General features: G+C 44.9%; 1 protein-coding gene across 2 annotated transcripts in view; it reads left to right on the forward strand.

The window, feature by feature from the left end:
* Positions 1–2097: 2097 nt before the first annotated feature.
* The window catches only part of YES1 (YES proto-oncogene 1, Src family tyrosine kinase), a 73667-nt gene continuing 59793 nt past the window's right edge, over positions 2098–15971 (forward strand). The window contains exon 1 of one of the 2 annotated variants that reach the window (XM_056521667.1): positions 2098–2428. The gene's annotated coding sequence lies outside the window, so the exon portion shown is untranslated. Of the gene's footprint in view, positions 2429–9072; positions 9098–15971 lie in introns of those variants that run through there. The other variant, XM_056521668.1, reaches the window with a different exon arrangement.

A 15971-nucleotide genomic window follows, 5' to 3' on the forward strand; every position in this document is an offset into this window, starting at 1 on the left:
TGATATCACTGTATATAACATATTGTGAGCATTGTATATATCACTGTATATAACATATTGTGAGCACTGTATATGATATCACTGTATATAACATATTGTGAGCACTGTATATATCACTGTATATGATATCACTGTATATAACATATTGTGAGCACTGTATATGATATCACTGTATATAACATATTGTGAGCACTGTATATGATATCACAGTATATAACATATTGTGAGCACTGTATATGATATCACTGTATATAACATATTGTGAGCACTGTATATGATATCACTGTACATAACATATTGTGAGCACTGTATATGATATCACTGTATATAATATCACTGTATATAACATATTGTGAGCACTGTATATATCACTGTATATGATATCACTGTATATAACATATTGTGAGCACTGTATATATCACTGTATATAACATATTGTGAGCACTGTATATATCGCTGTATATGATATCACTGTATATAACATATTGTGAGCACTGTATATGATATCACTGTATATAACATATTGTGAGCACTGTATATATCACTGTATATAACATATTGTGAGCACTGTATATGATATCACTGTATATAACATATTGTGAGCACTGTATATGATATCACTGTATATAACATATTGTGAGCACTGTATATGATATCACTGTATATAACAAATTGTGAGCACTGTATATGATATCACTGTATATAACATATTGTGAGCACTGTATATGATATCACTGTATATAACATATTGTGAGCACTGTATATGATATCACTGTATATAACATATTGTGAGCACTGTATATATCACTGTACATAACATATTGTGAGCACTGTATATGATATCACTGTATATAACATATTGTGAGCACTGTATATATCACTGTACATAACATATTGTGAGCACTGTATATGATATCACTGTACATAACATATTGTGAGCACTGTATATGATATCACTGTATATAACATATTGTGAGCACTGTATATGATATCACTGTATATAACATATTGTGAGCACTGTATATATCACTGTATATAACATATTGTGAGCACTGTATATGATATCACTGTATATAACATATTGTGAGCACTGTATATAATATCACTGTATATAACATATTGTGAGCACTGTATATGATATCACAGTATATAACATATTGTGAGCACTGTATATGATATCACTGTATATAACATATTGTGAGCACTGTATATGATATCACTGTACATAACATATTGTGAGCACTGTATATGATATCACTGTATATAACATATTGTGAGCACTGTATATGATATCACTGTACATAACATATTGTGAGCACTGTATATGATATCACTGTATATAACATATTGTGAGCACTGTATATGATATCACTGTATATAACATATTGTGAGCACTGTATATAATATCACTGTATATAACATATTGTGAGCACTGTATATGATATCACTGTATATAACATATTGTGAGCACTGTATATGATATCACTGTATATAACATATTGTGAGCACTGTATATGATATCACTGTATATAACATATTGTGAGCACTGTATATGATATCACTGTATGTAACATATTGTGAGCACTGTATATGATATCACTGTATATAACATATTGTGAGCACTGTATATGATATCACTGTATATAACATATTGTGAGCACTGTATATGATATCACTGTATATAATATCACTGTATGTAACATATTGTGAGCACTGTATATATCACTGTATATGATATCACTGTATATAATATCACTGTATGTAACATATTGTGAGCACTGTATATGATATCACTGTATATGATATCACTGTATATAATCTCTTGTCTGTACTGTGGTATAGTATATAATGTTTGTCACTACTTCCTATGCTCCGCCCCAGTGAGGGCTGTGTTCCCCGCGACAGGAGGGCACAGTCCCCAGCAGAGCTGAGCCGTGCCCCCTCCGTATAATACCCGCGGCAGCCATGTTGTGGGCACACGCCGTCTCTCCCCCTCCTCCTCCCCCAGGAGCTGGGAATGAACCACACACAGGATAGGGGGATCCGACTGTGACAACAGCGCCCCCGGCGGGAGCACCTCGTGTGTGAGGTATCTCTTCCCACCACCTCTCCAGCTATTCCTCCTTCCCGACCCCGCCCTTCCTCCTCCGCCCCGCCCCTGGAGTAGATCCGCCGTACTGGGAGGGCCGGAGGGATCACAGGACCGGACTGTGGGGGTGGCGGCCTCTGGTTCCTGCAGGAGGAGGAGGGAGAGATCAAAGTGCACGGCCCGGGGCTCTAGCGCCGCCATGGAGTGATCACCGCCCATCCCTCCGCTTCCCATGGCTGCCGTGTCCCTCCGAGGGTGAGGAGGAGGCGCTCCCGCACCAGCCGGCTTCATCTCTCTGAGGAGCGAGGAACTTATGTGAGGGACCCGGAGGAGATAAAGGTAAGAGCGGAGCCCGTGCCTGTGTGTGCCGGCCTCCCCCCCGGTACTGTGCTGGGATCGGGAGATCCGGAGACTAGGCCCCGCTTCCTTCTCTCCGGACAGCGGCCTCCCGGGCCGGGGGCTCCAGCTGGTGACATAGCCCGGGCCGTGCGCCGCCTGGAGGGGCAACTTCTTACCAACTTATCTGCCAACTCCGAGGTCTGTAGTGGGGGCCGCTGCCAGGGACACAGGACTGCCCAGATGTGATGGACTTCAGGTCGGGCATACCTATGGACCCCTCCTGCCAGGACATCAGCATCAGTCCTGGCATCATTCACCATGTGTACAGTCTGATCACCCCCCCCTGTCTGGCATCAATGACCATGTGTACAGTCTGATCACCACCACCTCCTGCCTGGCATCAATGACCATGTGTACAGTCTGATCACCCCCCCCTGCCTGGCATCAATGACCATGTGTACAGTCTGATCTCCCCCCCCTGCCTGGCATCAATGACCATGTGTACAGTCTGATCACCACCCCCCCCCCCCCCCCCCCCTGCCTGGCATCAATGACCATGTGTACAGTCTGATCACCCCCACCTTCCCTGCCTGGCATGAATGACCATGTGTGCAGTCTGATCAACCCCCGCCTGGCATCAATGACCATGTGTACAGTCTGATCACCCCCCCGTCTGGCATCAATGACCATGTGTACAGTGTGATCACCCCCACCTCCCCTGCCTGGCATCAATGACCATATGTACAGACTGATCACCCCCATCTTCTCTGCCTGGCATCAATTACCATGTGTACAGTGTGATCACCCCCACCTTCCCTGCCTGGCATGAATGACCATGTGTGCAGTCTGATCAACCCCCCCCCCGCCTGGCATCAATGACCATGTGTACAGTCTGATCACCCCCACCTTCCCTGCCTGGCATGAATGACCATGTGTGCAGTCTGATGAACCCCCCCCCCCTGCCTGGCATCATTGACCATGTGTACAGTCTGATCACCCCACCTTCCCTGCCTGGCATCAATGACCCTGTGCACAGTCTGATGACCTTCCACCTCCCCTGCCTGGCATCAATGACCATGTGTACAGTCTGATGACCCTACCTGCTGGCATAATGACCCTGTGCACAGTCTGATGACCTTCCACCTCCCCTTCACATATTGCAGAGTTCTCACCTCTATGGAAGGTCACTGACACTTTTTGGCGCTGTTCACATTACGGTATGTGTGCCACATATGAACCCACTGCATGTGCTGTACAAGTGCGGGTGGCATCCCTAGGCTCTCATATGTGCCACGAGGGCACTCCCTTGGCATGTGTCTGTTGGATCACTGGTACACGAGAATATTCCTCGGACATTGGACATAATTCTACATGTGGTGTGAACAGAGCCCAAGGCCAGTTTCCTTTTGGCATCATACAGCCGCATATCTGTCCGGGCCCTGAGTCTGATAACAGCCGTCAGTTCGGGTCATCACAAGGGTCAGGCTGGGGCCTCAATAATGCAAAAATGCTGCCACATTATGACCACAGTAATTTTTGGAGTTTGGTGTGACATTATGTCCAATTTGCTTTTTTTTCCTCCTTTTTTGGTTTAGTTCCAATACACACAAAGGGAATAAACATGTGTATAGCAAAACATGTGTTACTGCAATCCTTTTCTGTGAGAAATACTTCATATTCTAGAAACATTTCAGGGGTGCCAACATTTACGGCCATGACTGTGTGTGTATATATATATATCTCTCTCCTACAGCTGTTGCTCTATGCTAAAAACTAGTCAGTGTGCAGCCTCAGCCTAGAGCAGGGGTAGGCAACCTTTTGGTAACAGAGTGGCCAAAAAAATGTTTTTAAGCTGCTTGGTGTGGCAGAAATATCTGTGTGGGGGAGTGTATTGTCATTGAGGGTGTTTTCAGGATTTTCCCTGTATATTGTCCTCGCTGTAAGGACCTTACAGTGAGGACAATACAGAGGAATGGGGATTGCGCCACGGATAACCATTGTAATCCAGACCTGCAGTATTACCCCCCTGCATAATACTGACCTTAGTATCACTACCCCATGTGTAATACAGACCCCAGAATTACCCCCCTGCATAATATAGACTTCAGAATCAGTCCCAAGTATTACCCCACCCGCACGCATAATGCAGACCCCAGAATCACACCCCACTGCATAATGCAGACCCCCAGAATAACACCCCACTGCATAATGCAGACCCCCAGAATAACACCCCACTGCATAATGCAGACCCCCAGAATCGCACCCCACTGCATAATGCAGACCCCCAGAATCGCACCCCACTGCATAATGCAGACCCCCAGAATCGCACCCCACTGCATAATGCAGACCCCCAGAATCGCACCCCACTGCATAATGCAGACCCCCAGAATCGCACCCCACTGCATAACGCAGACCCCCAGAATCGCACCCCACTGCATAACGCAGACCCCCAGAATCGCACCCCACTGCATAACGCAGACCCCCCAGAATCGCACCCCACTGCATAACGCAGACCCCCCAGAATGACGTCTTCTTTCATCGGAGTCATTCACATTTCCTTTTCTTCTCCATCTGACCTGGACCTCCATGAAGACTTCTAGCTATGATTTGTCTCTGCAGAATATAACACACATGTTTTAGGCTCCTTTCTGCTGCACAATCCCCACCTCTGTGCAAACTCCTATCAATATTGTATACAATTTTAACCACTTAAGGACCAAGGGCGTACCTGAGACCCCCCCCCCCCCATGTCAATTCAGACCGGCGATTTGCGGTGATTCCGGGTCATACGAGTCTGCGGTGACCCGGAAAATAAGAGGGATTGGGGTTGTGCAAGACACCCACGATCCCCCTGAAGGGATAGGAGTGAGGTGTCAGGGGTGCCACCCCTCCTATCCCTGCTATTGGTCGGTCAGAAGCGACCGACCAATAGCAGATTGGGGACGGGGGTTAAAGTAAGGTTCCCCGTCCACTGTAGTCCGGGCGGAGCAGTGGAACTGTCCTGTGATTTGCGCCGGAGGTCACTTACCATTGGCGGCGGGCCGCAGAGGATGGCGATGCGGCTCCCTGCTGCAGCGATCCTACAGAAGCCGGTGAGTTGTTGCCTAGCAACATCTGGAGGGCTACAGTTTGGAGACCACTATACAATGGTCTCTAAACTGAAGCACTCCACATGTTGCAAAACTACAACTCCCAGCATGCCCAGACAGTTGTTTGCTGTCTGGGCATGCTGGGATTTGTAGTTTTGAAACATTAACCCCTTAAGGACCGGGGTTTTTTCCGTTTTTGTATTTTTGTTTTTTGCTCCTTGCCTTTAAAAAAATCATAACTCTTTCAATTTTGCACCTAAAAATCCATATGATGGCTTATTTTTTGCGCCACCAATTCTACTTTGTAATGACGTCAGTCATTTTGCCCAAAAATCTACGGTGAAACGGAAGAAAAAAATCATTGTGAGACAAAATTGAAAAAAATATGCCGTTTTGTAAATTTGGGGGCTTCTGTTTCTACGTAGTACATTTTTCGGTAAAAATGACACCTTATCTTTATTCTGTAGGTCCATACGATTAAAATGATACCCTACATATATAGGTTTGATTTTGTCGTACTTCTGGAAAAAATATGTTTAAAATTGTTATCTTCTGGCTCCTATAACTTTTTAATTTTTCCGCGTATGGGGCGGTATGAGGATAAATTTTTTGCGCTGTGATCTGAATTTTTTAACGGTACCATTTTTGCATTGATAAGACTTATTGATCGCGCTTTATTCATTTTTTCATGATATAAAAAGTGACCAAAAATGCACTATTTTGGACTTTTGAATTTTTTTGCGCGTACGCCATTGACCGTGCTGTTTAATTAACGATATACTTTTATAATTCGGACATTTCCGCACGCGGCGATACGCGTGGCCCCGCATTATAGATCGGGAGCGGACACATGACGTTCCAGTACGTCATGTGTCCTTAAGGGGTTAAACTACAATGCTGGTGTTATCCTAAATTTTTCTTTTTCACAAGGGAAAATAGGAAAAAAGCCCCCCAAAATGTGTGGATGTAAAGTGCTCTGCGGGCGCACTACAGGGCTCGGAAGAGAAGGAGCGCAGTGCAGTGGCGCGGCAGCGTCCTGTCTCCCAGTCAGCACTTCCTCATGTGCCACCCAAATGCAATGCGCGTGCCATGAGTTGCCGACTCCTGCCCTAGAGAAAGGGATAGAATGTAAGAAAACACCCAAATATTCCTCCAGTCTGCTCATAGGTTGTGGATGTCCCTTGGTGATGGCGCCTCCTCTGTTCAGTTTAAGACAAAAGACAACAGAGCGCTTCTGTGTGCGATCTTCCAGACCAGGTAGGATTATGTGGGTGAGTGAGGAACGCACTCACCTGGTCGGGTTGTGCATATTCCAGGCACAACGCTGATGTGGGCTTAATGTAACAACTGCTGCGGCTTCCCACGCTGGATCCACCGGCGTGTGAGAGACAGTGAAGGAGGAGGAAATCGGAAGCTGAGATCGCGCTGTTGCAGAAAAGGTTCAAGGATACTGGTAGAAGTCATAATTTCTTTTATTCTATTCACACAACGCGTTTCTGGATATTAATATTGTATCACGCCTGAAGAAAGGATTATTAATATCCAGAAATAATAGAATAAAAGAAATGAAGACTTCTACCAGTATCCTTGAACCTTTTCTGCAACAGCGCGATCTCAGCTTCCGATTTCCTCCTCCTTCACTGTCTCTGTTCCGTTTAGGCTTTGCACATTCTTCTCTCTAGTTCTGACGGTCCTGTGACTTGCACATGACTTTGTCTTCTTTACATATAGTTAGAACACTGGTCTTATGATGTCTGGACCATGGCCTGTGCGTATTTGTGTACAGCCCCTGTAGTGTGATGTCACTTTGATAGTGTTGTCCCACAGCACCGATGGATACAAACAAACTACCTAAGCCAGTGTTTCCCAACCAGGGTGCCCCCAGCTGTTGCAAAACTACAACTCCCAGCAATGGCTGTCCAGGCATGCTGGGAGTTGTAGTTTTGCAACAGCTTGAGGCGCCCTGGCAACTTTGTCACCTGCATACTGTATCAGAGGTACCAGACAGATCACAGGGACACACACCCATTGCCAAAATAGGGAACCATTGTTTCCCAGGCTAAGAGTAGGAATGAAGCGGAGATTAAGCATGGGCCCTGCTCCTCCATTCACCATCTAGAGCAGTGTTTCCCAACCAGTGTGCCTACTGATATTGCAAAACTACAACCCTCAGTATACCCGCACAGCCATGTTGGGAGTTGTAGCTTAACAACATAGGGGGAGATTTATCAAAACCTGTCCAGAGGAAAAACTGCTGAGTTACCCATAGCAACCAATCAGATTGCTTCTTTCATTTTTCAGAGGCCTTTTCAAAAATGAAAGAAGCGATCTGGTTGCTATGGGCAACACAGCAACTTTTCCTCAGGACAGGTTTTGATAAATCTCCCCCATAGTTACTTAAAAAAATAAAATTAAAATAAAACGGCTTTCTTCTCCCAGCTCACTCTAGGGATCAGTGGGGGGTCTCCCCAGATTCTGACCCGTCAAAGCTTACGACATGTCAAAATGAATGTTCTTCATTAAATCACCATAAGCGCTCGTTCACACCAGCACGTTTCCTGCTGCGAGTTTTAGCCTTGGCGGACTTCCCACAGCTGAATTTCTACAGTAGGCATCGATATCAACGTGATCTGCTGCTGTAAACCTGCCTGTGCGAACGTCTCTTGACGCTGCACGTGCAAGACCTCCCCCCCCCCCCAAAAAAAAAAAAAAAAATATTGAAATTAAAAAAATAAGTTTCATAAATGTCCACACCAAATTCTTCTGAGTAAAAAAAACTGCCTTTTCTTGTATTTTTTTTTTTCTTTAAAGACTGGCTGTCTGGCATGTAGTTTTGCAACAGCTGGAGGCACCCTGGTTGGGGAAATACTGCTTTATCTCGATTTTCTGTTAAAATAAAAAAATTTAACGTATTTTGTATTTGTTTTTTAATAGAAAATCAAGATAGCAGTGGCTCCAGCTGTTGCAGAACTACAACTCCCAGCATGCCCGAACAGCCAACGGCTGTTCGGGCATGCTGGGAGTTTTAGTTCTGCAACAGCTGGAGGCACCCTGGTTGGGAAACACTGCTATCTTGATTTTCTGTTTAAAATAGAACAAAAAAAATTCTATGAAATTGATTTGAAAGGGAAACCCTGCTATAGACAAAACAAACACTTAGCACAAAGATTTATGCGGAGTATAGGCTGTAATGCTGGTCAACCCTTCAGCAGTAGCAAAACTACAACTCCCAGCATGCCCAGACCAGTCCCCTAAGATATAGCCTTATGTTTCTGTGAAAGGTTACCTGGGGTTTGGCTAATGTCTCTTAAGAGGTTAATGGCATTGCTTGTTGGAAGAGGAAATAAACCCTGTAATCCTGTTTTTCGGACTCTCTTCCACATGAATAGTCATAGAGGAGGACAGGCATTCATTCCCAGGCCCCCCTTCCTGGTCTCGCATCCTCTCATACAAGTGCACTGCTGTCCTGTCCGCTGATGGCCCCGACAACTGTTTGGAAGGACTCAGTGGCTTCTTTCTTCTCCCAGGCTTACTGAATGATTGAAGAGGACAGCGTGAACATGGTCCTGTATACTCCGAGGTACAACCACGTTAATGTGAACACTTACCTCTCGTGAACCTTTGCTTGGAAGTTAGGGATTTGCATTGGTTTATATACCTTGTCGGAGCAATCTCTGTGTTAGACAGTCCTCCAGATACAAGTGATGTTTACACGGCATGTGGATGTGTGACAACCAGTATGTCCACTATTTCAGCCTTTGCACGATTGTCACCCAATGTTTCCTGGGGCCGGATATGCCCTGTGCAGGGATGGACTGGATGATATTGGTGATATAGATTAGTTGTCTCCTAACTGTGGACCTCCTGCTGTTGCAAAACTACAACTCCCAGTGTGGCCGGTATGCTGGGAGTGGAGGCTGCATTTGGTTCAAGCTGTGTAGGGAGGATCCATTACAAATATGGGACATAATAGCACAGCGTAGTAGTAGAACACTAAGATAACACATCCTAGATCTGAATGAATGAACTAATTGTATGAAATACTTTTGTCTTTACATAGTTGAATGTGCTGACAACAAAATCACACACAAATTATCAATGGAAATCAAATGTATCAACCCATGGAGGTCTGGATATGAAGTCACACTCAAAATCAAAGTGGAAAACCACACTACAGGCTGATCCAAATTTGATGTAATGTCCTTAAAACAAGTCAAAATGAGGCTCAGTAGTGTGTGTGGCCTCCACGTGTCCGTATGACCTCCCTACAATACCTGGGCATGTTCCTGATGAGGTGGCGGAAGGTCTCCTGAGGGATGTACTCCCAGACCTGGACTAAAGCATCCGCCAACTCCTGAACAGTCTGTAGTGCAATCGATGGAGGATGGAGCGAGACATGATGTGCTCATTTGGATTCAGGTCTGGGGAACAGGGGTGGTCCAGTCCATAGCATCAATGCCTTCCTCTTGCAGGAACTGCTGACACACTCCAGCCACATGAGGTCTAGCATTGTCTTGCATTAGGAGGAACCCAGGGCCAACCGCACCAGCATATGGTCTCACAAGGGGTCTGAGGATCTCATCTCGGTACCTAATGGCAGCTGGGCTACCTCTGGCAAGCATATGGAGGGGTGTGTGCCACCCCCCCAAAGAATTGCCACCCAACACCATTACTGACCCACTGCCAAACAGGTCATGCTGGAGGATGCTGCAGGCAGCAGAACGTTCTCCACGGCATCTCCAGACTCTGTCACATGTGCTCAGTGCGAACCTGCTTTCATCTGAGAAGAGCACAGGGTGCCAGTGGCAAATTTGCCAATCTTGGTGTTCTCTGGCAAATGCCAAACGTCCTGCACGGTGTTGGGCTGTAAGCACAATGCCCACCTGTGAACGTCAGGCCCTCATACCACCCTCATGGAGTCTGTTTCTGGCCGTTTGAGTGGACACATGCACATTTGTGGCCTGCTGGAGGTAATTTTGCAGGGCTCTGGCAGTGCTCCTCCTGCTCTTCCTTTCACAACGGTTGAGGTAGCGGTCCTGCACTATCTGAGCCACTTGTGTCGGTTGTAGACTCCATCTCATGCTACCACTAGAGTGAAAGCACCACCAGCATTCAAAAGTGACCAAAACATCAGCCAGGAAGCATAGAAACTGAGAAGTGGTCTGTGATCAACACCTGCAGAACCACTCCTTTATTGGCTGTATCTTGCTAATTGCCTATATTGATGTGATTGTGATTTCACAGAAGTGTGATTGACTTGGAGTTACATTTTGTTGTTTGTATTCCCTTTATTGTTTTGAGCAGTATAGTAGTAGTGGTAGTTTTATACCTTTAGTGTTAAGTTACTTCTTGTCCCAGGCTAGCTGTATAGTGCTCAATGTATAAGTAATTTTACTAGCCCATAGTGCTCGGTGTATATGTGTTTAGTTGCCCATAATGCCCAATGTATATGTAATTTTCTAGCCCACGGCGCTCAACATATATGTAGTTTTACTAGCCCATAGTGCTCAATGTATATATGTTGTTTTATTAGCAGAGTTCTCAATTTATATGTGGTTTTACTAGCCTAGTGCTCAGTGTATATGTGGTTTTATTAGCCCATAGTGCTCAATGTATATGTGATTTTTACTTGCCCATAGTGCTCAATGTATATGTGATTTTTACTTGCCCATAGTGCTCAATATATATATGTGGTTTTACTTGCCCATAGTGCTCAATGTATAGTCATGGCCATAAATGTTGACACCCCTGAAATGTTTCTAGAAAATGAAGTTTTTTTTCCACAGAAAAGGATTGCAGTAACACATGTTTTGCTATACACATGTTTATTCCCTTTGTGTGTATTGGAACTAAACCAAAAAAGGAGGAAAAAAGGAAATTGGACATAATATCACACCAAACTCCAAAAATGGGCTGGACAAAATTATTGGCACTCTTAACTTAAAGGGGTACTCCGGTGGAAAACTTTTTTTTTTTTTTTCTCCTGCTCTGGATAGTTCCTGACACAGGCATCAGGTGACAGCAGAGAGCACTGTGGACAACACAGAAAAGAAATTTAAAAAAATTAAGGTTTCCCCTGTAGCAATCAGCTCCTAAAAAGTACTGAAAGGATAAAGATTTTTTTTAATAGAAGTAATTTACAAATCTGTTTAACTTTTTGGCACCAGTTCATTTAAAAAAATAAAAAAAAAGTTTTCCACCTGAGTACCCCTTTTTATATTTGGTTGCATAACCTTTTGGAAAAAATAACTAAAATCAGTTGCTTCCTATAGCCATCAATAAGCTTCTTACACCTCTCAGCCGGAATGTTGGACCATTCTTCCTTTGCAAACTGCTTCAGGTCTCTCCTCTTATTGGAAGGCGCCTTTTCCCAACAGCAATTTTAAGATCTCTCCACAGGTGTTCAATGGGATTTAGATCTGGACTCATTGCTGGCCACTTCAGAACTCTCCAGCGCTTTGTTGCCATCCATTTCCGGGTGCTTTTTTTTAACGTATGTTTGGGGTCATTGTCCTGCTGGAAGACCCAAAATCTCGAACGCAAACCCAGCTTTCTGACACTGGACTGTACAGTGTGACCCAAAATCCGTTGGTAATCCTCAGATTTCATGATGCCTTGCACACATTCAAGGCAACCAGTGCCAGAGGCAGCAAAACAACCCCAAAGCATCATTGAACCTCCACCATATTTCACTGTAGGTACTGTGTTCTTTTCTTTGTAGGCCTCATTCCGTTTTCGGTAAACAGTAGAATGATGTGCTTTACCAAAAAGCTCTATCTTGGTCTCATCTGTCCACAAGACATTTTCCCAGAGGGATTTACTCAAGTTCATTTTTCGCAAAATGTAGTCTTGCTTTTTTATGTCTCTGTGTCAGCAGTGGGGTCCTCCTGGGTCTCCTGCCATAGAATTTCATTTAAATGTCGACGGATAGACAGCTTGAATATCTTTGGAACTTATTTGGGGCTGCTTATCCACCATCCGAACTATCCTGTGTTGACACCTTTCATCAATTTTTCTCTTCCGTCCACGCCCAGGGAGATTAGCTACAGTGCCATGGGTTGCAAACTTCTTGATAATGTTGCGCACTGTGGACAAAGGCAAATCTAGATCTCTGGAGATGGACTTGTAACCTTGTGAGGTGAGTTTAAAGGATCATCACATGCTTAAAGCAATCTTATTCATCCACAATTTTGAAAGGGTGCCAATAATTTTGTCCAGCCCATTTTTGGAGTTTGATGTGACATTATGTCCAATTTGCCTTTTTTCCTCCCTTTTTTGGTTTAGTTCCAATACACACAAAGGCAATAAACATATGTATAGCAAAACATGTGTTACTGCAATCCTTTTCTGTGAGAAGTAATTCATTTTCTTGAAAAATGTCAGGGGTGCCAACATTTACGGCCATGACTGTATATATGGTTTTACTTGCCCATCGTGCTCCATGTATATGTGGTTTTACTTGCCCATAGTGGTCATTGTGGTTTTACTAGCCAAGTGAATAGGGCCCGTACAGGTGTATGCACCACTTCCATCACATTCCTGACGCTCAGATTTCACTGCCAGGTCATTGTATCAGGACAGGATCTTTGAAGTTCTTTATGGGAAGATATTTCTGGGTAATACATCTCGGAGACATAAGTGCCCCTATTGAATTGCAGCTTTAGGTAGAAAACACCTGACAGGTACATGATGGAGGTGCAGACGGCTATTGTTCAGCTCAACAAAGAAGGATCCAGTGTGACATGAAAAGAAAAGCACCTACATTCCTAGACTAATGCCCCAGCTCCTGGGATTTCTCGGCTTTTCCTGGTAGGTTTGGAAATTTATTTTAGGGTCTGACACAATATTGTATTCTCATTGTGACAAGGGATCGACCGATTATCGGTTTGGCCGATATTCACGATTTTGGATGTTATCAGTACCGGCAATTACCTTGCTGATAATCCGATAATTCCCCACACCGCATCCCAGAGGATGGGGGGGCGGGGGGTTTGGACTCAGGAGGACCCCAGGACAGGCAGGGGGAGAGTAGCGGGTGGCGGTGGGGGTCTCTGGCCCCGTAAAAGCCGCTGCAGTTCATTGATTTAAAGCGCATGCTTTAAATCAATGATCTGCAGCTGCTTCTATGGGGGGGGGGGGGGAATATCGGTATAAGTTATCGGCTATGGGCCTGAGAGGCCACTGATTATCGGTATCGGCGCTAAAAAATCGATATCGGTCGATCCCTAATTGTGACCATCGCCAATGTCAGCAGATTAGATCGGAGGAGTGGCGCTGCGGACAGCAATAATTTCTCTATTAAATTAATAAACTCTGTTGTAACTTGATATGGTCCATTGGTATTTGCCATGCAAGGCAACAAACAACTTCTTGCTGATGTGAACTCCAAACAGCAATTTATTTTATTTATATTTTGATGTTAAATCTTTGTGGCTAAAACTGAAAACCCAGAAATGCTGTTCCCCTTTTTGTTAGGTCCTCAAACCACTGTATACATCTACCACAGTAGTGCACCCAAATTTCTGTATTGTATTGTCCTCAAACCATATAAATATTTAATTGCAGGTCTGTCTGCAGGGTAATGTCACATATGGTGTATTTCCTGCTGAATTTCCACATAGAATGTCCTTCTAAAATCCATAACAAATACAGTGATGGTCATGTAGAGAAGTATTTTAAAAACCTCCAAATCTGCAGCAAAAATTTTCCCCTTTGACCTCAACAGGCAAGTCTAAATCCACAATAAGGGTACGTTCACACGAGCGGACCCACAGCGTATTTTACATAATGCCCTACCATGAGCATACGAAGCGATGTGGGAGTCGCTGTGCACGCGCGGTGTACTCGCACACATTGTGACCGCTCCCCTGCTCCTTGAGCTAGGTCGAGAGCTACCACAATTTGCGAGCATGCGCGCTGCGACTCGCACATCGCAATGTGTCTGCTCTATCGGCGTATTGCCGCTCCGAGCAGGCACATGTAAAGCCACCATGCAGGGGTCTTTCAGCGGCGGATCCGGTCTGCTCGTGTGAACGTACCTAATGTGGGGAGAACTATACTGCACCTAATGTGGGGAGAACTATACTGCACCTAATGTGGGGAACTATACTGCACCTAATGTGGAGGAACTATACTGCACCTAATGTGGAGGAACTATACTGCACCTAATGTGGGGGAACTATACTGCACCTAATGTGGGGGAACTATACTGCACCTAATGTGGGGGAACTATACTGCACCTAATGTGGGGGAACTATACTGCACCTAATGTGGGGGAACTATACTGCACCTAATGTGGGGGAACTATACTGCACCTAATTTGGGGGAACTATACTGCACCTAATTTGGGGGAACTATACTGCACCTAATTTGGGGGAACCAAAGAGAAGGCCCGGCACTGTGTATAGGACTCCCGGTCCTGGTGGGTGCTCTGCTCTTGGAGATAGGACTCAGTATCCCTTGGTAATCAAATACGAATGAAAGAAGCGGCACTCCAAAATAGCTTCAAAAGCTGTGGTTTATTCACCCATCATGTGAATGGTGCTACGTTTCGGTCTCCACAATGAGGCTTGAGAACCTAATGTGGGGAGAACTATACTGCACCTAATGTGGGGAGAACTATACTGCACCTAATGTGGGGAGAACTATACTGCACCTAATGTGGGGAGAACTATACTGCACCTAATGTGGGGAGAACTATACTGCACCTAATGTGGGGAGAGCTATACTGCACCTAATGTGGGGAGAGCTATACTGCACCTAATGTGGGGAGAGCTATACTGCTCCTAATGTGGGGAGAGCTATACTGCACCTAATGTGGGGAGAGCTATACTGCACCTAATGTGGGGGAACTATACTGCCAACCTAATGTGGGGGGAACTATACTGCCAACCTAATGTGGGGGGAACTATACTGCCAACCTAATGTGGGGAGAACTATACTGCCAACCTAATGTGGGGAGAACTATACTGCCAACCTAATGTGGGGAGAACTATACTGCCAACCTAATGTGGGGAGAACTATACTGCCAACCTAATGTGGGGAGAGCTATACTGCCAACCTAATGTGGGGAGAGCTATACTGCCAACCTAATGTGGGGAGAGCTATACTGCCAACCTAATGTGTGGAGAACTATACTGCCAACCTAATGTGGGGAGAACTATACTGCCAACCTAATGTGGGGAGAACTATACTGCCAACCTAATGTGGGGAGAACTATACTGCCAACCTAATGTGGGGAGAACTATACTGCCAACCTAATGTGGGGAGAACTATACTGCCAACGTAATGTGGGGAGAACTATACTGCCAACGTAATGTGGGGAGAAATATACTGCCAACCTAATGTGGGGAGAACTATACTGCCAACCTAATGTGGGGAGAACTATACTGCCAACCTAATGTGGGGAGAACTATACTACCAACCTAATGTGGGGAGAACTGTGCTGCGTACTT

The sequence above is a fragment of the Hyla sarda genome, chromosome 5 (genome assembly GCF_029499605.1).
Source record: "Hyla sarda isolate aHylSar1 chromosome 5, aHylSar1.hap1, whole genome shotgun sequence".
In the NCBI taxonomy this organism is placed as follows: Eukaryota; Metazoa; Chordata; class Amphibia; order Anura; family Hylidae; genus Hyla; species Hyla sarda.